We start from the raw sequence: 27,258 nt of genomic DNA, 5'->3' as shown, positions 1-27,258 counted from the left end.
CTGTGGGGTGTGTTTGTGTTGCTGTCCTGGGGCTCTGTGGGGTCTGTTTGTGTTGCTGTCCTGGGGCTCTGTGGGGTCTGTTTGTGTTGCTGTCCTGGGGCTCTGTGGGGTCTGTTTGTGTTGCTGTCCTGGGGCTCTGTGGGGTGTGTTTGTGTTGCTGTCCTGGGGCTCTGTGGGGTGTGTTTGTGTTGCTGTCCTGGGGCTCTGTGGGGTGTGTTTGTGTTGCTGTCCTGGGGCTCTGTGGGGTGTGTTTGTGTTGCTGTCCTGGGGCTCTGTGGGGTGTGTTTGTGTTGCTGTCCTGGGGCTCTGTGGGGTGTGTTTGTGTTGCTGTCCTGGGGCTCTGTGGGGTGTGTTTGTGTTGCTGTCCTGGGGCTCTGTGGGGTGTGTTTGTGTTGCTGTCCTGGGGCTCTGTGGGATGTGTTTGTGTTGCTGTCCTGGGGCTCTGTGGGGTCTGTTTGTGTTGCTGTCCTGGGGCTCTGTGGGGTCTGTTTGTGTTTGTGAACAGAGCCCCAGGACCAGCTTGCTTAGGGAACTCTTCTCAAGGTTCATCTCTCTGTAGGTGATGGCTTTGTTATGGAAGGTTTGGTAATCACTTCCTTTTAGGAGGTTGTAGAATTGAATGTCTCTTTTCTAGATTTTGAGAATTAGCAGGTATCGGCCTAATTCTGCTCTGCATGAATTATTTGGTGTTTTACGGTGTACATGAGGGATATTTTGTAGAATTCTGCATGCAGTCTCAATTTGGTGTTTGTCCCATTTTGTGAATTCTTGGTTGGTGAGCGGACCCCAGACCTCACAACCATAAGGGGCAATTGATTCTATAACAGATTCAAGCATTTTTTGCCAGATCCTAATTGGTATGTTAAATGTTATGTCCTTTTTGATGGCGTAGAAGGACCTTCTTGCCTTGTCTCAGATCGTTCACAGCTTTGTGGAAGTTACCTGTGGAGTTGATGTTTAGGCCGAGGTATGTCGTTTTTTGTGTGCTCTAGGGCAACGGTGTCTAGATGGAATTTGTATTTGTGGTCCTGGCAACTGGACCTTTTTTGGAACATTGTCTTACTGAGATTTGTCAGAGATTTGTCAGGGCCCAGGACTGGCAGTATCTGTGCAGAGGATATAGGTGCTGCTGTAGGCCCGCTTTCTCTCTCTCTCTGTCTGGAGTAGCAGCTCCACACAGTCCACAGTACCTCGTCTCCTCCAGGACTCCAGTCCACAGTACCTCGTCTCCTCCAGGACTCCAGTCCACAGTACCTCGTCTCCTCCAGGACTCCAGTCCACAGTACCTCGTCTCCTCCAGGACTCCAGTCCACAGTACCTCGTCTCCTCCAGGACTCCAGTCCACAGTACCTCGTCTCCTCCAGGACTCCAGTCCACAGTACCTCGTCTCCTCCAGGGCTCCAGTCCACAGTACCTCGTCTCCTCCAGGACTCCAGTCCACAGTACCTCGTCTCCTCCAGGACTCCAGTCCACAGTACCTCGTCTCCTCCAGGACTCCAGTCCACAGTACCTCGTCTCCTCCAGGACTCCAGTCCACAGTACCTCGTCTCCTCCAGGACTCCAGTCCACAGTACCTCGTCTCCTCCAGGACTCCAAAAAGGTAAGGGGCTGTTGCTCTGCTCGTGGCTGGGAAAGGATGCTCTAAGCTGGGGGGTTTCAGAGTGCTTCTTTGCAGGATATAATAAAATATGAAAGAGTTGTGTGTAGGACTAGGAATATCTGTGTTTGTTTTGTGTGTGTAGCTATGTGAGAAGGCAAATACTTGTTAGAAGTGGGGTGTTTTTTAAATTGGTTTAGAGAAAACAGCACCAGTCCCACTACCTTATTCTAACTCTGCCTTGGCGCCTAATGTTTGACAGTGTTGTTAGATGTGTACACACAGACAGTGCTGTAAGATGTGTACACAGACAGTGCTGTTAGATGTGTACACACAGACAGTGTTGTTAGATGTGTACACACAGACAGTGCTGTTAGATGTGTACACACAGACAGTGTTGTTAGATGTGTACACACAGACAGTGTTGTTAGATGTGTACACACAGACAGTGCTGTTAGATGTGTACACACAGACAGTGTTGTTAGATGTGTACACACAGACAGTGCTGTTAGATGTGTACACACAGACAGCGCTGTTAGATGTGTACACACAGACAGTGCCGTTAGATGTGTACACACAGACAGTGCCGTTAGATGTGTACACACAGACAGTGTTGTTAGATGTGTACACACAGACAGTGTTGTTAGATGTGTACACACAGACAGTGCTGTTAGATGTGTACACACAGACAGTGGCAAACTACTTCACACCAGTAAATTTGATAGCTAACCAAACCATGACATAATTTATGGGGAACTGTCCAGCTGTTCTGTGGGATGTTGGATTAAGGAAATGAAAATGAAACCTTGTGTAAATCTTTAACTGACTAGGGTGTGTGAGTTATGGTTCCTTCCCATGGTAAATGGGTATAGTAAAGGTCAGGGTTGGGGTCAATTTGAATTTAAGTCAGTCAGTTCAGGCCCATAGGGTAGTGCACTACTGTTGACCAGGGCCCATAGGGTAGTGTACTACTGTTGACCAGGGTCCATAGGGTAGTGTACTACTGTTGACCAGGGCCCATAGGGTAGTGTACTACTGTTGACCAGGGCCCATAGGGTAGTGTACTACTGTTGACCAGTGCCCATAGGGTAGTGCACTACTGTTGACCAGGGCCCATAGGGTAGTGCACTACTGTTGACCAGGGCCCATAGGGTAGTGTACTACTGTTGACCAGGGCCCATATGGTAGTGCACTTCTGTTGACCAGGGCCCATAGGGTAGTGCACTACTGTTGACCAGGGCCTATAGGGTAGTGCACTACTGTTGACCAGGGCCCATAGGGTAGTGCACTACTGTTGACCAGGGCCTATAGGGTAGTGCACTACTGTTGACCAGGGCCCATAGGGTAGTGCACTACTGTTGACCAGGGCCCATAGGGTAGTGCACTACTGTTGACCAGGGCCTATAGGGTAGTGTACTACTGTTGACCAGGGCCCATAGGGTAGTGCACTACTGTTGACCAGGGCCCATAGGGTAGTGCACTACTGTTGACCAGGGCCCATAGGGTAGTGTACTACTGTTGACCAGGGCCTATAGGGTAGTGTACTACTGTTGACCAGGGCCTATAGGGCTCTGGTTTAAAGTAGTGAATGACAGTATATGGGTAATAGGATGTTCCCTCAAATGTTTTCATCCCTGAGCAAACCTCTGGTCTTCTAGAACCAAGAGGGTGACCTGCAGTTAACAAGACACCACTGAATCCTCTGGTCTTCTAGAACCAAGAGGGTACCCTGCAGGTAAACAAGACACCACTGAATCCTCTGGTCTTCTAGAACCAAGAGGGTGGCCTGCAGGTAAACAAGACACCACTGAATCCTCTGCAGCTTCTATTAGGTCCAGGAGTTTTCCAGGCTACGTCTCCTGGCAGGAAAGACTTTGTCTCTAGTTATATTATTGTTCACAGTGAGTCCATGTAACTTATTATGTGACTTGTTAAGTACATTTTTACTGGACTATGTATGTTAATGGTATTTGTTCACCCCAATAGCAAAGTTTGTCAACAAAAATCTCCATATCTCTAAATACCATCTTATTGAAGGAGCCATTTCCCCCCATTAGTTTGGGATTCAGACCTGCAGTCATCTTGATTTCAGACCACTTTGGAGAAGTGTTCCACAGGCAGTAAATCTATTGTAGAATAAATGGGACCTGGATCCATTTCATTCTATTAACATGGTTTATGTGGGTTATAGCAGTAATGGGGTTAAACTGATATTAAAATGACAACTCCATAGGTGGTACCAGGTCAGGGGAGTTCATCTCTGCTCCCAGCATCCCTGGGACAGTACTGATCAACATAGCTGACCTGATGCAGAGGTGGACCAGTGATGTTTTCCTCTCAGTGGTGAGACTTGCCTTTCCATTTGAAACACCTTTATCTGATAAGATCATACAAGATGTTACAGGCTTATTGTATGTGGAAACGGATCTGTGTTCAAATACTATTTAAAATAATGTTGAATACTTAATAAGCAGTGATTGATTCAGTTTGTTGTAATGGAATCAATAGAAACGTCCTAAAAGTGCAAACATCGAAAACATTTCTTGCTCAGTTAGTCCCTCCCTGTTTCAGTTGATTTTCTTCAGTTTGGTGCCCAGTGAATATGACTCAGGTCTCTGTGGAAACATCAATGTAAATTCACCTTTGATTTTTACTCCTCACTTTCCCTTTCAGGTCCATAGGGTTTTACTGCCCCCTGCTGGAGACTGGAGAACACTGCAGTCCCTGGCTTTCTTTGTGCAGCTGGACGATGAGGTCCTCATCACCTGTTGTGTAGGAACCAACAAATATCCCCTGTGAAGGCAGGGTCCTATCTCATCCAACACTTCAATTACTCTTATAGGAGGGAGGGAGAATTTCCCATGTTAAGCTATGGAACTGAACATTTTATGGTGAATTTTAATACAGATTTACTTGAATACAATAATAATTCCTTGAATGTAATTAGTTTGTTTATTGTAATTATGTTGGTGAGACAGAATAAGTCAGTAATGAGAGAATAAATAAGTCCAGTCCAACCATTACCTCTCTCCTCTTTCACATCCCTCTATCATCTCTCCATGGGGGAGTACAACCATTACCTCTCTCCTCTTTCACATCCCTCTATCATCTCTCCATGGGGGAGTACAACCATTACCTCTCTCCTCTTTCACATCCCTCTATCATCTCTCCATGGGGGAGTACAACCGTTACCTCTCTCCTCTTTCACATCCCTCTATCATCTCTCCATGGGGGAGTACAACCATTACCTCTCTCCTCTTTCACATCCCTCTATCATCTCTCCATGGGGGAGTACAACCATTACCTCTCTCCTCTTTCACATCCCTCTATCATCTCTCCATGGGGGAGTACAACCATTACCTCTCTCCTCTTTCACATCCCTCTATCATCTCTCCATGAGGGAGTACAACCGTTACCTCTCTCCTCTTTCACATCCCTCTATCATCTCTCCACGGGGGAGTACAACCATTACCTCTCTCCTCTTTCACATCCCTCTATCATCTCTCCATGAGGGAGTACAACCGTTACCTCTCTCCTCTTTCACATCCCTCTATCATCTCTCCATGGGGGAGTACAACCGTTACCTCTCTCCTCTTTCACATCCCTCTATCATCTCTCCACGGGGGAGTACAACCGTTACCTCTCTCCTCTTTCACATCCCTCTATCATCTCTCCATGGGGGAGTACAACCATTACCTCTCTCCTCTTTCACATCCCTCTATCATCTCTCCACGGGGGAGTACAACCATTACCTCTCTCCTCTTTCACATCCCTCTATCATCTCTCCATGGGGGAGTACAACCATTACCTCTCTCCTCTTTCACATCCCTCTATCATCTCTCCATGAAGGGAAGTGGGAGAGAGAATCAGATAAAGTTGTGGAGATAAAGGAATATGTGAGCAGAAACCCTCCAGGTACAGGTACTGTATGTAGAACCATAGTAAAGTCCAGTATGGACTATCAATACAGATACTGTATGTAGAACCATAGTAAAGCCCAGTATGGACTATCAATACAGATACTGTATGTAGAACCATAGTAAAGCCCAGTATGAACTATCAATACAGGTACTGTATGTAGAACCATAGTAAAGTCCAGTATGGACTATCAATACAGGTACTGTATGTAGAACCATAGTAAAGCCCAGTATGGACTATCAATACAGATACTGTATGTAGAACCATAGTAAAGTCCAGTATGGACTATCAATACAGATACTGTATGTAGAACCATAGTAAAGTCCAGTATGGACTATCAATACAGATACTGTATGTAGAACCATAGTAAAGTCCAGTATGGACTATCAATACAGATACTGTATGTAGAACCATAGTAAAACCCAGTATGGACTTTCAATACAAAGTGACCATTTAGAATGAGGCCCAGTTCAATGAGAGGAAGTCTTAACAGAACTGGGGGATGACAGACATGAAGTGGGAGGGTGGAGATCTAATATGTTTTTGTGCCAAACACTAAAGCATGATATGGTAATAAATCTACACCCTATTCCCTATGTAGAACACTACTTTAGACCTGGTCAGAAGCACCGTAGTGCACTACGTAGGGAATAGGGAACCATTTATCCGTCAGCCACACCACTAGCTCACCTCCACACAATCCATTTACAAGTTAAAGACACACCTTGGAATAAATAACAAAGGAAAACTATTACTAGATGAAGTTTAGTGTTGTATTTTTTATTTCCCATCACCATAAATCATATTTAATCACTGAACAGTAGCAGACCTAACTTCATCTGTTCCTGACTCTGGATAGTGGATTAAAAAGACCATCAATCTCCAATGATATTAAAGTACTATTCTGAACATTACTGATATACTGAGTGGCAAGTCAAGATATCTGCTGGTTTTATTGTTTGGTCAATAGCACCACCTGCTGGACAGGTTTAATGTTGCTGGACTGAGCAATATGGGAGGATGAAAGATGACACATTTAGGGCCGGTTTCCTGGACATCTACATTGAACATACTTTTTAGTCCAGGACTAGGATTAATCTGTGTCTGGGAAACCAGTCCATAAAGTTTAGTTAGTTAGTTAGTTAGTGATACTACCTGTTGAACGATACTGAGGAGAATTACATAGAGACAGAGAACCAACTGAGAAAACATATCAATGGTTCTGAATGACAACCAATATACATCAACACCATACATCATGATTCATGGAAATGTACAAGATTAAAACATTGCACTAAAATAAATATGAATACATTGAATGTTTATGTTAATTCAGAACATCTGAAGATCAAATCAGTTAAATCATTGTACATAAAACAAAGTTGACTGAATCATCACATCTGGGGACCATCAGCACCAGCATGACTAGTATCTATGTGGACCCTACTACAGTTTAACCAGCTCAGCTATAGACTACACCAGCATGACTAGTATCTATGTGGACCCTACTACAGTTTAACCAGCTCAGCTATAGACTACACCAGCATGACTAGTATCTATGTGGACCCTACTACAGTTTAACCAGCTCAGCTATAGACTACACCAGCATGACTAGCATCTATGTGGACCCTACTACAGTTTAACCAGCTCAGCTATAGACTACACCAGCATGACTAGTATCTATGTGGACCCTACTACAGTTTAACCAGCTCAGCTATAGACTACACCAGCATGACTAGTATCTATGTGGACCCTACTACAGTTTAACCAGCTCAGCTATAGACTACACCAACATGACTAGTATCTATGTGGACCCTACTACAGTTTAACCAGCTCAGCTATAGACTACACCAGCATGACTAGTATCTATGTGGACCCTACTACAGTTTAACCAGCTCAGCTATAGACTACACCAGCATGACTAGTATCTATGTGGACCCTACTACAGTTTAACCAGCTCAGCTATAGACTACACCAGCATGACTAGTATCTATGTGGACCCTACTACAGTTTAACCAGCTCAGCTATAGACTACACCAGCATGACTAGTATCTATGTGGACCCTACTACAGTTTAACCAGCTCAGCTATAGACTACACCAGCATGACTAGTATCTATGTGGACCCTACTACAGTTTAACCAGCTCAGCTATAGACTACACCAGCATGACTAGTATCTATGTGGACCCTACTACAGTTTAACCAGCTCAGCTATAGACTACACCAGTATGACTAGCATCTATGTGGACCCTACTACAGTTTAACCAGCTCAGCTATAGACTACACCAGCATGACTAGTATCTATGTGGACCCTACTACAGTTTAACCAGCTCAGCTATAGACTACACCAGCATGACTAGTATCTATGTGGACCCTACTACAGTTTAACCAGCTCAGCTATAGACTACACCAGCATGACTAGTATCTATGTGGACCCTACTACAGTTTAACCAGCTCAGCTATAGACTACACCAGTATGACTAGCATCTATGTGGACCCTACTACAGTTTAACCAGCTCAGCTATAGACTACACCAGCATGACTAGTATCTATGTGGACCCTACTACAGTTTAACCAGCTCAGCTATAGACTACACCAGCATGACTAGTATCTATGTGGACCCTACTACAGTTTAACCAGCTCAGCTATAGACTACACCAACATGACTAGTATCTATGTGGACCCTACTACAGTTTAACCAGCTCAGCTATAGACTACACCAGCATGACTAGTATCTATGTGGACCCTACTACAGTTTAACCAGCTCAGCTATAGACTACACCAGCATGACTAGTATCTATGTGGACCCTACTACAGTTTAACCAGCTCAGCTATAGACTACACCAGCATGACTAGTATCTATGTGGACCCTACTACAGTTTAACCAGCTCAGCTATAGACTACACCAGCATGACTAGTATCTATGTGGACCCTACTACAGTTTAACCAGCTCAGCTATAGACTACACCAGCATGACTAGTATCTATGTGGACCCTACTACAGTTTAACCAGCTCAGCTATAGACTACACCAGCATGACTAGCATCTATGTGGACCCTACTACAGTTTAACCAGCTCAGCTATAGACTACACCAGCATGACTAGTATCTATGTGGACCCTACTACAGTTTAACCAGCTCAGCTATAGACTACACCAACATGACTAGTATCTATGTGGACCCTACTACAGTTTAACCAGCTCAGCTATAGACTACACCAGCATGACTAGTATCTATGTGGACCCTACTACAGTTTAACCAGCTCAGCTATAGACTACACCAGCATGACTAGTATCTATGTGGACCCTACTACAGTTTAACCAGCTCAGCTATAGACTACACCAGCATGACTAGTATCTATGTGGACCCTACTACAGTTTAACCAGCTCAGCTATAGACTACACCAGCATGACTAGTATCTATGTGGACCCTACTACAGTTTAACCAGCTCAGCTATAGACTACACCAGCATGACTAGTATCTATGTGGACCCTACTACAGTTTAACCAGCTCAGCTATAGACTACACAAGCATGACTAGTATCTATGTGGACCCTACTACAGTTTAACCAGCTCAGCTATAGACTACACCAGCATGACTAGTATCTATGTGGACCCTACTACAGTTTAACCAGCTCAGCTATAGACTACACCAGCATGACTAGTATCTATGTGGACCCTACTACAGTTTAACCAGCTCAGCTATAGACTACACCAGCATGACTAGTATCTATGTGGACCCTACTACAGTTTAACCAGCTCAGCTATAGACTACACCAGCATGACTAGTATCTATGTGGACCCTACTACAGTTTAACCAGCTCAGCTATAGACTACACCAGCATGACTAGTATCTATGTGGACCCTACTACAGTTTAACCAGCTCAGCTATAGACTACACCAGCATGACTAGTATCTATGTGGACCCTACTACAGTTTAACCAGCTCAGCTATAGACTACACCAGCATGACTAGTATCTATGTGGACCCTACTACAGTTTAACCAGCTCAGCTATAGACTACACCAGCATGACTAGTATCTATGTGGACCCTACTACAGTTTAACCAGCTCAGCTATAGACTACACCAGCATGACTAGTATCTATGTGGACCCTACTACAGTTTAACCAGCTCAGCTATAGACTACACCAGTATGACTAGCATCTATGTGGACCCTACTACAGTTTAACCAGCTCAGCTATAGACTACACCAGCATGACTAGTATCTATGTGGACCCTACTACAGTTTAACCAGCTCAGCTATAGACTACACCAGCATGACTAGTATCTATGTGGACCCTACTACAGTTTAACCAGCTCAGCTATAGACTACACCAACATGACTAGTATCTATGTGGACCCTACTACAGTTTAACCAGCTCAGCTATAGACTACACCAGCATGACTAGTATCTATGTGGACCCTACTACAGTTTAACCAGCTCAGCTATAGACTACACCAGCATGACTAGTATCTATGTGGACCCTACTACAGTTTAACCAGCTCAGCTATAGACTACACCAGCATGACTAGTATCTATGTGGACCCTACTACAGTTTAACCAGCTCAGCTATAGACTACACCAGCATGACTAGTATCTATGTGGACCCTACTACAGTTTAACCAGCTCAGCTATAGACTACACAAGCATGACTAGTATCTATGTGGACCCTACTACAGTTTAACCAGCTCAGCTATAGACTACACCAGCATGACTAGTATCTATGTGGACCCTACTACAGTTTAACCAGCTCAGCTATAGACTACACCAGCATGACTAGTATCTATGTGGACCCTACTACAGTTTAACCAGCTCAGCTATAGACTACACCAGCATGACTAGTATCTATGTGGACCCTACTACAGTTTAACCAGCTCAGCTATAGACTACACCAGCATGACTAGTATCTATGTGGACCCTACTACAGTTTAACCAGCTCAGCTATAGACTACACCAGCATGACTAGTATCTATGTGGACCCTACTACAGTTTAACCAGCTCAGCTATAGACTACACCAGCATGACTAGTATCTATGTGGACCCTACTACAGTTTAACCAGCTCAGCTATAGACTACACCAGCATGACTAGTATCTATGTGGACCCTACTACAGTTTAACCAGCTCAGCTATAGACTACACCAGCATGACTAGTATCCATGTGGACCCTACTACAGTTTAACCAGCTCAGCTATAGACTACACCAGCATGACTAGTATCTATGTGGACCCTACTACAGTTTAACCAGCTCAGCTATAGACTACACCAGCATGACTAGTATCTATGTGGACCCTACTACAGGTTAACCAGCTCAGCTATAGACTACACAAGCATGACTAGTATCTATGTGGACCCTACTACAGTTTAACCAGCTCAGCTATAGACTACACCAGCATGACTAGTATCTATGTGGACCCTACTACAGTTTAACCAGCTCAGCTATAGACTACACCAGCATGACTAGTATCTATGTGGACCCTACTACAGTTTAACCAGCTCAGCTATAGACTACACCAGCATGACTAGTATCTATGTGGACCCTACTACAGTTTAACCAGCTCAGCTATAGACTACACCAGCATGACTAGTATCTATGTGGACCCTACTACAGTTTAACCAGCTCAGCTATAGACTACACCAGCATGACTAGTATCTATGTGGACCCTACTACAGTTTAACCAGCTCAGCTATAGACTACACCAGCATGACTAGTATCTATGTGGACCCTACTACAGTTTAACCAGCTCAGCTATAGACTACACCAGCATGACTAGTATCTATGTGGACCCTACTACAGTTTAACCAGCTCAGCTATAGACTACACCAGTATGACTAGCATCTATGTGGACCCTACTACAGTTTAACCAGCTCAGCTATAGACTACACCAGCATGACTAGTATCTATGTGGACCCTACTACAGTTTAACCAGCTCAGCTATAGACTACACCAGCATGACTAGTATCTATGTGGACCCGACTACAGTTTAACCAGCTCAGCTATAGACTACACCAGCATGACTAGTATCTATGTGGACCCTACTACAGTTTAACCAGCTCAGCTATAGACTACACCAGCATGACTAGTATCTATGTGGACCCTACTACAGTTTAACCAGCTCAGCTATAGACTACACCAGCATGACTAGTATCTATGTGGACCCTACTACAGTTTAACCAGCTCAGCTATAGACTACACCAGCATGACTAGTATCTATGTGGACCCTACTACAGTTTAACCAGCTCAGCTATAAACTACACCAGCATGACTAGTATCTATGTGGACCCTACTACAGTTTAACCAGCTCAGCTATAGACTACACCAGCATGACTAGTATCTATGTGGACCCTACTACAGTTTAACCAGCTCAGCTATAGACTACACCAGCATGACTAGTATCTATGTCGACCAGCTCAGCAGTACTATAACAGAGATAAAACCCAGGATAGAGGGGCTGAGTGAATGTGGTCTGGACTCTGTGGAGGAGGGTAATTGTGTCAGAGACACTGTAGAAGGACAGAGTACCTGCCTTGTGATCCAGGTACACTCCTACTCTGGAGGACTGAGGGTCTGATACTTCAGTCTCAACATTATTGTGTCTGAACCAATAACCACCACTAGAGCACTCTAAACTCCAGGACTTGTTATTGGATCCAAATCTATTATCTCTCTCTGTTCTGCTGATGTCTTTATATGAGACTGCTGTAATAACACACACCCCACTCCACTCCACCTCCCAGTAACAGCGTCCAGACAGACCCTCTCTACACAGAACCTGGTAGTTGTTTGTGAATCTGTCTGGATGACCAGGATATGGTTGGACTTGGCGTGTAGTGGTCACCTTTCTGTTCCCTTCAGACAGAGAGAGGTGTGTGCCTGCTGTGTTTGGGTCCAGTGTGAGCTGACAGGAATCTGGGAGAAGAGCAGAGCAGAGACCAATGAGGGGAGTCAGAACAATAAGTTAAGTCAGATACTGTATCTACCCTGTCTTTGATTAGAGCACAGCAGAGATCAAATCAGAGAAATATGAGGAGTCAGATAGATACCCAGTCTTTGATTAGATCTACTATTGCTATATATTTCTAGAGGGATTGTTAGGAGTGTCAGTAAAAAGAGACTGTTAGTTACTTCACAATAAAGAGACTCACATTGTAACAACTGTTCTCTGGTCTTGGGCTCTGGAGGCAGTACAACATCCACTATATTCACTACAGACACACAAACACATTGACAGAGAGAGGGAATGTTATCATCATACCATATTCCACATGTATATGACTAGTAGGGAACTTTCAATGGTCTAAAGTTGATGTTCTGATTGTTTTCAACACACCTGTAGTGGAGATCTTGGTCCATTCTCCTTTAAGGAAGTCTTCTAGTTTCTCTCTCAGTTCAGACACAGTCTTACTCACATCTCCAAAGTACTGAAGAGGACGGACAACGATGCTGGGTAAGTCTGAAGATACACTGATACTGGAGAGAGACTGATAACTCTGGAGAGAGAGACAGAGAGAGAGGGGGACAAAGAGAGAGAGGGACAAAGAGAGAGACAGAGAGATAGAGACAGACAGAGAGGGACAGAGAGATAGAGAGAGGGAGATGGACAGGGACAGAGAGAGGGACAGGGAGAGACAGAAAGGGAGAGAGAGAGAGGGGGACACAGAGAGACAAAGAGAGGGACAAAGAGAGAGAGGGACACAGAGGGACAATGCGAGAGAGGGACACAGAGGGACAAAGCGAGAGAGGGACACAGAGGGACAAAGAGAGAGAGGGACACAGAGGGACAAAGAGAGAGAGGGACACAGAGGGACAAAGAGAGAGAGGGACAAAGAGGGACAAAGAGAGAGAGGGACAAAGAGGGACAAAGAGAGAGAGGGAGAGAGATGTGGACAGAGAGGGACAAAGGGGGACAGAGAGATGTGGACAAAGAGAGAGAGGGACAAAGAGAGAGGGGGACAAAGAGAGAGGGGGACAAAGAGAGAGAGGGACAGAGAGAGAGGGACAGAGAGAGAGAGAGGGACAAAGAGAGGGAGAGAGATGGGGACAGAGAGAGGGAGAGAGATGGGGACAGAGAGAGGGAGAGAGATGGGGACAGCGAGAGGGACAGAGAGGGGGACACACAGATAGAGGGGGGGACACACAGAGAGAGAGGGGGACACAGAGAGAGAGAGGGGGACACACAGAGAGAGGGGGGACACACAGAGAGAGGGGGGGACACACAGAGAGAGGGGGGGGACACACAGAGATAGGGGGGACACACAGAGAGAGGGGGGACACACAGAGAGAGGGGGGGACACAGAGAGAGAGGGACACAGAGAGAGAGGGACAAAGTGAGGGAGAGAGATGGGGACAGAGAGAGGGAGAGAGATGGGGACAGAGAGAGGGAGAGAGATGGGGACAGCGAGAGGGACAGAGAGGGGGACACAGATAGAGGGGGGGACACACAGAGAGAGGGGGACACACAGAGAGAGGGACACAGAAAGAGAGGGACAGAGAGAAAGGGACACAGAGAGAGAGGGACACAGAGAGAAAGGGACAAAGAGGGGCAAAGAGAGAGAGAGGGACAAAGAGAGAGAGAGGGACAAAGAGAGAGAGAGAGGGACAAAGAGAGAGAGAGAGGGACAAAGAGAGAGAGAGAGGGACAAAGAGAGAGAGAGAGGGACAAAGAGGGACAAAGAGAGAGAGAGAGGGACAAAGAGGGACAAAGAGAGAGAGAGACGGACAAAGAGGGACAAAGAGAGAGAGAGGGACAAAGAGAGAGAGAGGGACAAAGAGGGACAAAGAGAGAGGGACAGAGGGACAAAGAGAGAGAGGGACAAAGAGGGACAAAGAGAGAGAGGGACAGAGAGAGGGGGACAGAGAGAGGGGGACAGAGAGAGGGGGACAGAGAGAGGGAAAGAGAGAGATGGACAAAGAGAGAGAGGGACAAAGAGGGACAAAGAGAGAGAGGGACAAAAAGGGACAAAGAGCGAGAGAGGGACAAAGAGAGAGAGAGGGACAAAGAGAGAGAGAGGGACAGAGAAGGACAAAGAGAGAGAGAGAGGGACAGAGAAGGACAAAGAGAGAGAGAGGGACAGAGAGGGACAGAGACAGAGCGGGACAGAGAGGGGGACACAGAGAGAGAGGGGGGACACAGAGAGAGAGGGGGGGACACAGAGAGAGAGGGGGGGGCACAGAGAGAGAGGGGGGGGCACAGAGAGAGAGGGGGGGACACAGAGAGAGAGGGGGGGACACAGAGAGAGAGGGGGGGACACAGAGAGAGAGGGGGGGACACAGAGAGAGAGGGGGGGGGACACAGAGAGAGAGGGGACGGACACACAGAGAGAGGGGACGGACACACAGAGAGAGGGGACGGACACACAGAGAGAGGGGACGGACACACAGAGAGAGAGGGACGGACACAGAGAGAGAGAGAGGGACGGACACAGAGAGAGAGAGAGGGACGGACACAGAGAGAGAGAGAGGGACGGACACAGAGAGGGAGGGACACAGAGAGGGAGGGACACAGAGAGGGAGGGACACAGAGAGAGAGAGGGAGGGACACAGAGAGAGAGGGAGGGACACAGAGAGAGGGGGGGACACAGAGAGAGAGGGGGGGGGACAGAGAGAGAGGGGGGGACACAGAGAGAGAGGGGGGGGACACAGAGAGAGAGGGGGGCACAGAGAGAGAGGGACGGACACACAGAGAGGGGACGGACACACAGAGAGAGGGGACGGACACAGAGAGAGGGGACGGACACACAGAGAGAGAGGGACGGACACAGAGAGAGAGAGGGACGGACACAGAGAGAGAGAGGGACGGACACAGAGAGAGAGAGGGACGGACACAGAGAGAGAGAGGGAGGGACACAGAGAGAGAGAGGGAGGGACACAGAGAGAGAGAGGGAGGGACAAAGAGAGAGAGAGGGAGGGACAAAGAGAGAGAGGGAGGGACACAGAGAGAGAGGGAGGGACACAGAGAGAGAGGGAGGGACACAGAGAGAGAGGGAGGGACACAGAGAGAGAGGGAGGGACACAGAGAGAGAGGGAGGGACACAGAGAGCAGAGAGAGGGACACAGAGAGAGAGGGAGGGACACAGAGAGAGAGGGAGGGACACAGAGAGGGACACAGAGAGAGAGGGACACAGAGGGACAAAGAGAGAGAGGGACAAAGAGAACAAAGAGAGAGGGACAAAGACTGACAAAGAGAGAGCGGGACAAAGAAGGACAAAGAGAGAGACAGGGACAGAGACAGAGCGGGACAGAGACAGAGGGACAAAGAGGAACAGAGAGAGGGGGACAGAGAGAGGGGGACAGAGAGAGGGAGGGACAGAGAGAGGGAGGGACAGAGAGAGAGGGGGACACAGAGAGAGAGGGACACAGAGAGAGAGGGACACAGAGAGAGAGGGACACAGAGAGGGACACAGAGAGAGAGGGACACAGAGAGAGAGGGACACAGAGAGAAAGGGACAACGAGAGAGAGGGACAACGAGGGACAGAGAGAGAGACAGAGACAGGGACAAAGAGAGAGGGACAAAGAGAGAGGGACAGAGAGAGGGAGAGGGACAAATAGGGACAAAGAGAGGGACACAGAGATATAGAGAGAGAGGGACACAGAGAGAGAGAGGGACAGAGACAGAGGGACACAGAGAGAGAGAGAGGGAGGGACACAGAGAGAAAGAGAGAGGGACAGAGAGAGAGAGAGGGACAGAGAGGGAGAGAGGGAGAGGGACAGAGAGAGAGGGACAGAGAGCGAGGGACAAAAAGAGAGACGGACAAAAAGGGACAGAGAGCGAGGGACAGAGAGCGAGGGACAGAGAGCGAGGGACAGAGAGCGAGGGACAGAGAGCGAGGGACAGAGAGCGAGGGGGACAAAGAAGGACAAAGAGAGAGGGGGACAAAGAAGGACAAAGAGAGAGGGGGACAAAGAAGGACAAAGAGAGAGGGGGACAGAGAGAGAGAGGGACAGAGAGAGAGGGACAAAGAGAGATAGGGACAAAGAGAGATAGGGACAAAGATGGACAAAGGGAAAGAGAGAGAGAGAGAGAGACACAGAGAGACAGAGGGAGAGAGACACAGAGACAGAGGGAGAGAGACACAGAGAGAGAGGGACGGGACACAGAGAGAGAGGGACGGGACACAGAGAGAGAGGGACGGGACACAGAGAGAGAGGGACGGACACAGAGAGAGAGGGACGGACACAGAGAGAGAGGGACGGACACAGAGAGAGAGGGACGGACACAGAGAGAGAGGGACGGACACAGAGAGAGGGGGACGGACACAGAGAGAGGGGGACGGACACAGAGAGAGAGGGACGGACACAGAGAGAGGGACGGACACAGAGAGAGAGGGACGGACACAGAGAGAGAGGGACACAGAGGGACAAAGAGAGAGAGGGACACAGAGGGACAAAGAGAGAGAGGGACAAAGAGAACAAAGAGAGAGGGACAAAGAGAGAGAGGGACAAAGAAGGACAAAGAGAGGGGGACAGAGAGAGGGGGACAGAGAGAGGGAGGGACAGAGAGGGGGACACAGAGAGAGAGGGGGACACAGAGAGAGAGGGGGACACAGAGAGAGAGGGGGACACAGAGAGAGAGAAGGACAAAGAGAGAGAGAGGGACAAAGAGAGAGAGAAGGACAAAGAGAGAGAGGGACAAAGAGGGACAAAGAGAGAGAGGGACAAAGAGGGACAAAGAGAGAGAGGGACAAAGAGAGGGACAAAGAGAGGGACAAAGAGGGAGAGGGACAAAGAGAACAAAGAGAGAGGGGGACAAAGAAGGACAAAGAGAGAGGGGGACAGAGAGAGAGAGGGACAGAGAGAGAGGGACAGAGAGAGAGAGGGACAACGAGGGACAGAGAGAGAGACACAGACAGGGACAAAGAGAGAGGGACAAAGAGAGAGAGGGACAGAGAGAGGGAGAGGGACAAATAGGGACAAAGAGAGGGACACAGAGAGAGAGAGAGAGGGACACAGAGAGAGAGAGGGACAGAGACAGAGGGACACAGAGAGAGAGAGAGGGAGGGACACAGAGAGAAAGAGAGAGGGACAGAGAGAGAGAGAGGGACAGAGAGGGAGAGAGGGAGAGGGACAGAGAGAGAGGGACAGAGAGAGAGAGGGACAGAGAGCGAGGGACAAAGAGGGACAAAAAGAGAGACGGACAAAAAGGGACAGAGAGCGAGGGACAGAGAGCGAGGGACAGAGAGCGAGAGGGACAAAGAAGGACAAAGAGAGAGGGGGACAAAGAAGGACAAAGAGAGAGGGGGACAAAGAAGGACAAAGAGAGAGGGGGACAGAGAGAGAGAGACACAGAGAGACAGAGGGAGAGAGACACAGAGAGACAGAGGGAGAGAGACACAGAGAGAGAGGGACGGGACACAGAGAGAGAGGGACGGGACACAGAGAGAGAGGGACGGGACACAGAGAGAGAGGGACGGGACACAGAGAGAGAGGGACGGGACACAGAGAGAGAGGGACGGACACAGAGAGAGAGGGACGGACACAGAGAGAGAGGGACGGACACAGAGAGAGAGGGACGGACACAGAGAGAGGGGGACGGACACAGAGAGAGGGGGACGGACACAGAGAGAGGGGGACGGACACAGAGAGAGGGGACGGACACAGAGAGAGAGGGACGGACACAGAGAGAGAGGGACGGACACAGAGAGAGAGGGACACAGAGGGACAAAGAGAGAGAGGGACAAAGAGAACAAAGAGAGAGGGACAAAGAGAGAGAGGGACAAAGAAGGACAAAGAGAGGGGGACAGAGAGAGGGGGACAGAGAGAGGGAGGGACAGAGAGGGGGACACAGAGAGAGAGGGGGACACAGAGAGAGAGGGGGACACAGAGAGAGAGGGGGACAAAGAGAGAGAGAGGGACAAAGAGAGAGAGAAGGACAAAGAGAGAGAGAGGGACAAAGAGAGAGAGAGGGACAAAGAGGGACAAAGAGAGAGAGGGACAAAGAGGGACAAAGAGAGAGAGGGACAAAGAGAGGGACAAAGAGAGAGAGGGACAAAGAGAGGGACAAAGAGAGGGACAAAGAGGGAGAGGGACAAAGAGAACAAAGAGAGAGGGGGACAAAGAAGGACAAAGAGAGAGGGGGACAGAGAGAGAGAGGGACAGAGAGAGAGAGGGACAGAGAGAGAGAGGGACAAAGATGGACAAAGGGAAAGAGAGAGACAGAGAGAGAGAGGGACAGAGAGAGAGAGGGAGAGAGACACAGAGAGACAGAGGGACACAGAGACACAGAGAGAGAGGGACACAGAGAGAGAGGGACACAGAGAGAGAGGGACACAGAGAGAGAGGGACACAGAGAGAGAGGGACAACGAGAGAGAGGGACAACGAGGGACAGAGAGAGAGACACAGACAGGGACAAAGAGAGAGGGACAAAGAGAGAGAGGGACAGAGAGAGGGAGAGGGACAAATAGGGACAAAGAGAGGGACACAGAGAGAGAGAGAGGGACACAGAGAGAGAGAGAGAGAGAGAGAGAGAGAGAGAGAGTGGGACAGAGACAGAGAGAGAGAGAGGGAGGGACACAGAGAGAGAGAGAGAGGGACAGAGAGAGAGAGGGACAGAGAGAGAGAGGGACAAAGAGCGAGGGACAAAGAGGGACAAAGAGAGAGACGGACAAAAAGGGACAGAGAGCGAGGGACAGAGAGCGAGGGACAGAGAGCGAGGGACAGAGAGCGAGGGACAGAGAGCGAGGGACACAGAGAGGGACACAGAGAGGGACACAGAGACGGACACAGAGAGGGACACAGAGAGAGAGAGGGACAGAGGGACAAAGAGAGAGAGGGACAGTAAAGGGACAGAGAGAGATGGACAGTGAGAGAGAGGGACAGAGAGAGAGAGGGACAACAAGATAGATGGACAAATAGAGAGTAACAAAGAGAGAGAGAGAGGGACAAAGAGAGACAGACAGGACAACATAATGTTTGAGATGAATAGTTTCACATGAAGTTAATTTCATATCACATGTAACAAGACAGTTTAGTTACCTGGAGGAAATGGATGTGATCCTCTGTGTGTGAGAGCTGCTCCAGCTCAGTGCTTCTCTTCCTCAGCTCAGCTATCTCCTGCTTCAGTTGCTCCAGGAGTCCTTCAGCTTGACTCACTTGAGCCTTCTCTTGGGCTCTGATCAGCTCCTTCACCTCAGAGCTCCTTCTCTCAATGGAGCGGATCAGCTCAGTAAAGATCTGATCACTGTCCTCCACTGCTGTCTGTGCAGAGCGCTGTTGAGAGAGAGAGAGACAGAGAGAGAGACAGAGAGACAGAGAGACAGAGAGAGAGAGAGAGAGAGAGAGAGAGAGAGAGAGAGAGAGAGAGAGCGCGAGAGAGCGAGAGAGAGAGCGACAGTAGGTACAGTAGCCTCTCTGCTGCCACCCTGCTCTCCAGGTCCACCAGGCCTTGTCCCCCCTCCTGGACAGGCAGGTACAGAACACCACTTGGTCCTGCTCTACTCTCCTCCCTCCTGGTCCCCCCTCCAGTAGCCTGCCCCGTAGCAGAGCTAGACCCAGCCTCTGTCTCCTGAGTCCTAGTAGGCTGGACAATAGAACCAGTCAAAACGTCCCTAGAACGTTGTCTGATCTGGAACACTAGCGAGGCCAAAGCAAATTAATTGAAACAAACCTTCACAGAGCCTCTTCTGACTGGAATGATCCTTAGAATTCCATTTCCCCTAAATGGCACCAAAAAATGTCTACCTTCTTATTTGACCACTAAAACCTGTTCTTAGGACCAAACTGAAAAATAACAACTGGTGTAGAAAGTAAACATCCGCACCTCGATGGTGCCAAGTGTGTTTATGTCTGCATTACCAGGAAGTAGGAAAAACATGCAACTTCTGACTATTTCTGGTCTAGTGATCGATGACAGCAGAGGACACTGCCCGACCTTATGTCATTAGAAAGAGGAGATTCTCCTGATTAAAATGGTGTCTGACATGAAAACATTTAAATGTACACATTGTGAGATATTTTGTTTAAATAAACAGACATACTATAACTAAGCTGCTCAAACTTACATCATTAGAAATAATAGGTAATCCTGATTAAAATGGTGTAGAACTTCAAACCATTAAAATAAATACATCAATTACAGATAATTGGAGAAATAGACATGTCCCTTTTCCCCAAAACAATGGCAGTCTGAAAGTTATAACAGCAGTCTTTAATTTAACCAGCTTACCATTTATCTACGACCATTTGACTTTGTGTTTAACATTTAGTGGTTTTTAATCTAGTGGTTAGAGCGCTGGGCTAGTAACCGAAAGGTTGCTGGATTGAATCCCTGAGCTGACAAGGTACAAATCTGTCGTTCTGCCCCTGAACAAGGAAGTTAACCCACTGTTCCCTGGTAGGCCATCATTGTAAATAAGAATTTGTTCTTAACTGACTTGCCTAGTTAAATAAAGGTTACATTTAAAATACAAAAAGCGTGGCAGTAACTTATTAACTTTTCATTAGTCCTTATTAACTTTTCAATAAAAAGCAAATGCTTACATGGGTTTTATTTAAAAAATAACAAATGTTATTTAGTACTAAAATGGTATTTACTAACATAATATTATTACTAAAATAGTTTCTAAACATGTTCAGGCTACCCTACCCTAGAATTAGGGTTCAGGATAAAATAGGTTAAACGTAGGGTTAGTTTCTGTACAGCACTTTGTGACATCTGCTGATGTAAAAAGGACTTTATAAATACATTTGATTGATTGTTAGGTTCAGGGTATTTAAAGAGAAAAACTGTATGTGTTTATATCTCTCTTGCTCCTCCCTGTGGTCTTCTGTGGGTACTACATACCTCATTCACCACACTTGATAGGCTCATAATCTGAGGTAGCAACTGTCAGAGCTACAAATCAATGAGCTCCACCTATCCATTAGGTTTACAACTCAGTGAACCTGCGCAGCATTCTCTCTATTTGATGTCTACGAACTAACAGATTTCAACACATATCAAATTACCCAGCAGCCATTTAGAAACAACAAATCCTTAAAAAGGTTATTTCTTATTTTTCTTCGAAAAAGAGAACAGGGACATGCGATTTGTTGAGAATTTGCACCTTTTTATAAAAAAAATAAAAAAATACACTTATCCATGACCAGAACATGTTTAACGTTTGAAGGCTTTGCGCCAACCATCCCTATAGGTCACTATAACCTGTAACCAGGTGAACAGTGAGCTTCCCCACCAAGTAGCTGTAACCTAGTTAATAATAAGTTACCTGAGGTAAACCTACAAGGATAGTTAATAATAAGTTACCTGAGGTAAACCTACAAGGATAGTTAATAATAAGTTACCTGAGGTAAACCAACAAGGTCAACGCGGGCTGGAAGAGAATTACTTCAAAACCACAGCAAACAGCTGGGACATATAGTAATATTATATATATAATATTATATCACTGGGCTCCTCTGTGTTAACAAACCCTGTGTACCACCCCTCCCCTGTTTAACCTTGAATTTAGTTCAGAAAAACACTTCCACATTTAGCAAAATGAACCTACTCTTTACGGATCTGTTCGGTCGTAATAAATGGAGGCAGATTAGACACCACTACTCTTGTCGAAATCGGCACCAACACACCCCTCATTAAAACCATACTGGTAACTAGCCGGACAACAAGACTCACCTTTTCATTACCACAACCAGCACCTTGTTCATTCTGGATACAGAGTGAATATGTTCCCACCTGTTCACCGACCAGGATCAACAATTCCTCCACACCATTCTCCAGAACGGACCTGAAGAGACAGCGTTTCTTCTCCACTCGGTTGAGGCCATCAAACTACCCTACTCCCCCCTCAACTCTAACCGATAAACAGTGGAAACCAATCAACAAACCCTCCACCATGACAAAATACATTTAGAAAATAGGTAAAAGAACAGCTGCACTCTTCACGAACCACAAAACCTCACTTTACCAACTTCTTCTTCTTCTATGATATAATGGAGGTCCTCAAACCAACGTTAAAGGTGCATGGCGCCACCTACTGTGCTGGAGTGTTCAATCACGGTTTACAACATTTCTAAATCCTCCTACCTAACTCAGTACTTCTGAGAAAATAAAAAAGAGCCCTACTAACTTCTAATAGACCCTCCCCATCCCCCAAAATCCCTTCCAACCCCCCCAAACCCCCCAACCTCAATGACCCTACACTTCAACCTTTCCCTCTCTTCAACATCCTTACAACTATATAACAACACATGTTCCACCGTTTCATTGACCAGACCCTCCAGACAAAAACCATTCACATGCTGCCAACCAGATGGAAGGACCAGTTCAATGTACAATGTTCTAAACACAATCGAGGAAACACCACCTCTCATTGATACCTACAACTGTCCAACCAAAACCACTGCCTTGTCTACTAGTATATTCCCAACAGTCATCTAGAACAGTAGCAGTGGGATGCTCAACCTCACAGCCTTTCAACCCAATAAGATAATGACAATTTATTACGTCGTATATCCAAAGGCATCTCACCTGCCTCCACTAGTAAGACACATACAGATGTTGATTTAAATGCACCAATACATATCCTTAAAGCTATATATTGGATTCTGTCCAGCTTCTGAAGACAAGTCTTTGCTGCTGTTCCATAAACTATACACCCGTAATCAATTGTCATCCTGATCAGAGCTCTATAAATATCCATCAACGATTGTCTGTCAGCACCCCATTCATAACCAGAGACCCACACAACCAACTACCACGAAAGTGATAAAATGAGAGAGAGAGAGAGACATCGTTACAACACTGTACATAGACAAAATATAATGTTTCTTCTTCTTTGGAGTTTAACGGCGGTTGGCATCCAATATGTTGCATTTTCTCCCCCAAGTGGACTATAATATTAATCTATTTTACGTTGTGATACAAAATGGGAAAAGGGGAAATAATGATAATACTAAAAAACACCCTTCCAACTAACCCTACAGTCATTAAAAACCCACTACCCCATTCCACTACTTTGACCCTATCTGCTCCTGCACCATGTCAACTAACCCTACACTCATTAAAACCCACTACCCCATTCCACTACTTTGACCCTATCTGCTCCTGCACCATGCCAACGACCTGGGAGGACGGGACACCACCACTCAACACACCCTGGAACTCTTCTGAAGTCAAATCTCATATGACCAAATACTTCTCTGCAGCTGCCACCACAACATCTATTTTCTGTGATTTACGTTCCATTTCTGTGGTACAGTTTATAACCATTGCTATGAACACTAAGAAGCCAACCTTACTGAAGTATATATCACTCGTTGGCCTATCCCTCTGTGCTGGCACAGATCTACTACTCACAGGGATCCTCTCAGGATCCCTCACCCTTGACCCATCCTCCTCTACTTTCTTCACTGCCTCAGCATACAACACCTTCTGTACTACTCTGACTCTAGCCACCTCAACCTGCCTCTCTCTCACCGGACACTTCTGATCCCCAGCAACATGGACACCCCTACAGTTGACACACACAACTTTATCCACCAAAACTACACAATCCTCTATCCCATGACCTCCTGAACACTCCTGAATCTCCCTCCTACAAACTGCTACAACATGACCATAAACATTGCACCTGAAACAGCTCAGTGGATTCAACACAAAGACTCTAACAGGATAACTGATATATCCTAACATGACTTTGTCGGGTAAACACTCAAACTCTGACAGTGACTCCTCTGTTTCACCACGCTCACCACCGGGTCTGCGTCTCATCAAACGATGGGCAGCAACTTCAATTGCTCCACTTCCACATTTAACACTCCCCCAGAAATCACTCCTTTCAATGGTGTCCTGTTCCTAAGAGCAAAGCAAGAAACAGATCTTTACCCAAGTTGCGTGACATGGAGCTCCCACTCCCTCTGGTCAGAAGAAACACAAACCAATATCACAAGTCCACTTCAGGTTACCTTCACTGATTCAACTGCACCCAACTCCTTTCCCACCCACCCTGAAACCACACATGGATCTGCCAAAATGTATGGATCCACTTTCTCCAAAAATGTAACTCCTACTGCACCAGATTCTTCTTTATCATGTCTATTGATGCCAGGCTCTGGTTCTGAGCTCTTCACCACACCTTCTACCTCACTTAACTCTCCTCATTCATTTCCATTTCACCTCCAGAACTCAGTCTGGTGCACAGCTCACTCTGTTTGATCTTGAATTATACCATTTGAAATGTCTCTATTCCTTTGAAACTTTTGTGAATGTAATGTTTGCTGTTCATTTCTGATTATTTCACTTTTGTTTATTATCTATTTCACTTGCTTTGGCAATGTAAACATATGTTTCTCATGCCAATAAAACCCATTTGAGAGAGAGGGAGAGAGAGAGAGCTCCATGTTCATGTATAGGGGACATGAGTCAGTCATGGTTACTCATGGTTATGTGATGAGGTAGCCCCACCTGCGACTTCAAAATCAGTGTCGGCCCAATAGGGAATGTCCTCTTGGTGTAACGGTCAAGACGTTGGTTTCTCCTGCAGTAGACCTGGGTTCATGTCCCGTCGGTTACATTAAACAGTATATTCTCTGAAAGGGGTCCAGACAGCCTGTTCCCAACAGTGGGATTGGAGAGGGGCCTCTCTCTCTCTCTTTCTCTCTCTCTGACTGGAGGAGAGAAGTGAAATGGTGTGTCTCCTCTGGTCAACAATACTCACCTTGAGAGACTCCACAGCCTGTTGGAGCTCCTTCAGCTCCTTCTCTCTCTCCTGGAATCTATGCTGGACCTTCTGCTGACTCATCCCCAGCTGCCTCTGTGGAGAATCACTCTTCAATGAGCTATCAAGCTTTATTAGTCCAGTAGATCAATAGTATAGTAATGTGACATAGGGCCAATAGAGAGGAAGGTCTAAATATTGGTGGTCCATTTACTCTATGATATTTATTTGTTGCTATGTGAATGATTATAGTTTTTATGGTAGGACTACATGTATCAAGGGGTTGAGACTGAACTTTGGACTCATTAAAGGGCATTCAGAATGATAATGGTGTTTGACTTTAGAAAATGGTGATATATTTGGAGAATCTGGGTTAACATATCTATGTACTCAAGGTTTGTGTTCATATTTGTTCTGCCGTGGATCCATTTAATTTGAATGATCTCATATTCAAACAGCCTTAGTTCCTACTGTATCTTTAATTCTTTGTTTATCAGACAGTCACCAACAAGTTGTTCTGGTCTTACCTGTTTCTCAGTCCTCTCTGCTGCAGCTGACACTGTATCATGGCCTTTATGATTCATCCATCACACACAGCAGACAGATACACTGCTGATCGGTACGACAGTAAACCTCCAGCAGTTTGTCATGATGAGAGCAGATCTTCTCCTGTAGTTGTGCGGTGGCTTTGACCAGCTTGTGCTTCTTGAAACCAGGAAATTCATAGTGAGGTTGGAGATGAGTCTCACAGTAAGAGGCCAGACACGCCAGACAGGACATGAGGGCTTTCTGCTTTCTGGTCCCAGTGCAGAAATCACACGCCACATCTCCAGGTCCAGCATAGCACAGAGCAGGAGGGGGAGCAGCCTGGAGTCCTGTCTTCTTCAGTTTCTCCACCACCTCAGCCAGCACGGTGTTTCTCTTCAGAACAGGCCTTGGAGTGAAGGTCTGTCTGCACTGAGGACAGCTATAGACCCCTTTCAGAACATCCTGATCCCAGCAGCCCTCAATACAGATTCTACAGTAACTGTGTCCACAGGCAGCAGTGACCGGCTCCTTCAGTAGATCCAGACAGACAGAACAGCAGAACTGGTCCTGGTCCAGCAGAACTCCCTGTTGAGCCATTTGGACGGTTGTTCACTCTCACACAGACAGACGACACAGAGACTCAGATCAGTTTCGTTTCCTCAGAAGAGAGTTTGTGGAGGGGAGGGACTTCCTGGTTCTGCCAGAGGGGTGGGGTTAGAGGGAGGGAGGGGTTAGAGGGAGAGAGAGAACTGTACACAATGTTAATAGAGACAAATATTTGAGTTCCTAGGTTAGTACCCTTAATATGGAATACATTAAATAGAGTGGTTAGAATATATAAAGGGTAACAGTTTCTATGAAGTACATATTATAATGTTTTTAATGAATGTTGTAATGTCTTAAACTGATGTGCTGTGACACTAACTATAAGCCTCCATAATAACTCATACGTGGTGGTAAAACTGTACAAAGTGTTATAGATAATTAGCTACAATGGTGGGAGGGGGGACTTGAAATGGATATAATGTGCTGTAGGTGAAATGAATACTGGATGTATTGACTGATCATTGAGAATGAGGTAATACTTTACATTACAGTGTGTTTATTGGTGTGTAATTGTTCCTGTTAGTACAGTGGTGTAACAAGTACTGTGATGCCTCATTCTTCCACTGTACTAGCAGCAGTAACCCTCACCAGTAATAAGGCTACTGGAATGGAAAGTGTTACAGGAAATATAAAGTAAGGATTTATACATGTCATCTATGATATACTGTATGTAATGATATGTCTCTGTCTTCTAGATGGTGTTCTATACTGTATGTAATGATATGTCTCTGTCTTCTAGATGGTGTTCTATACTGTATGTAATGATATGTCTCTGTCTTCTAGATGGTGTTCTATACTGAATGTAATGATATGTCTTCTAGATGGTGTTCTATACTGTATGTAATGATATGTCTCTGTCTTCTAGATGGTGTTCTATACTGTATGTAATGATATGTCTCTGTCTTCTAGATGGTGTTCTATACTATATATAATGATATGTCTCTGTCTTCTAGATGGTG

At 46.4% G+C, this 27,258-nt stretch overlaps 1 long non-coding RNA gene and 1 pseudogene across 2 annotated transcripts; one reads left to right on the top strand and one right to left on the bottom strand.

Annotated features, from left to right (window-relative positions):
- The first annotated feature begins 3,290 nt into the window (after nt 1–3,290).
- Nucleotides 3,291–4,620, top strand: LOC115192825 (uncharacterized). Of its 2 annotated transcripts, XR_003877996.1 has the most exons (3): nt 3,291–3,332; nt 3,831–3,940; nt 4,271–4,620. It is a non-coding gene; the product is annotated as an uncharacterized LOC115192825 (long non-coding RNA). The 2 variants fall into 2 exon arrangements; XR_003877995.1 differs by lacking the exon at nt 3,291–3,332 and having other exon boundaries at nt 3,646–3,940.
- Nucleotides 4,621–11,837: 7,217 nt separating this feature from the next.
- LOC115192822 (tripartite motif-containing protein 16-like) overlaps nt 11,838–27,258 on the bottom strand; it is a 36,852-nt pseudogene continuing 21,431 nt past the window's right edge.

This window comes from Salmo trutta, chromosome 4 (genome assembly GCF_901001165.1).
Source record: "Salmo trutta chromosome 4, fSalTru1.1, whole genome shotgun sequence".
Taxonomy (NCBI): Eukaryota; Metazoa; Chordata; class Actinopteri; order Salmoniformes; family Salmonidae; genus Salmo; species Salmo trutta.
The sequence above is the reverse complement of the archived record's forward strand: the minus strand, read 5'-3'. Positions and strand labels throughout refer to the sequence as shown.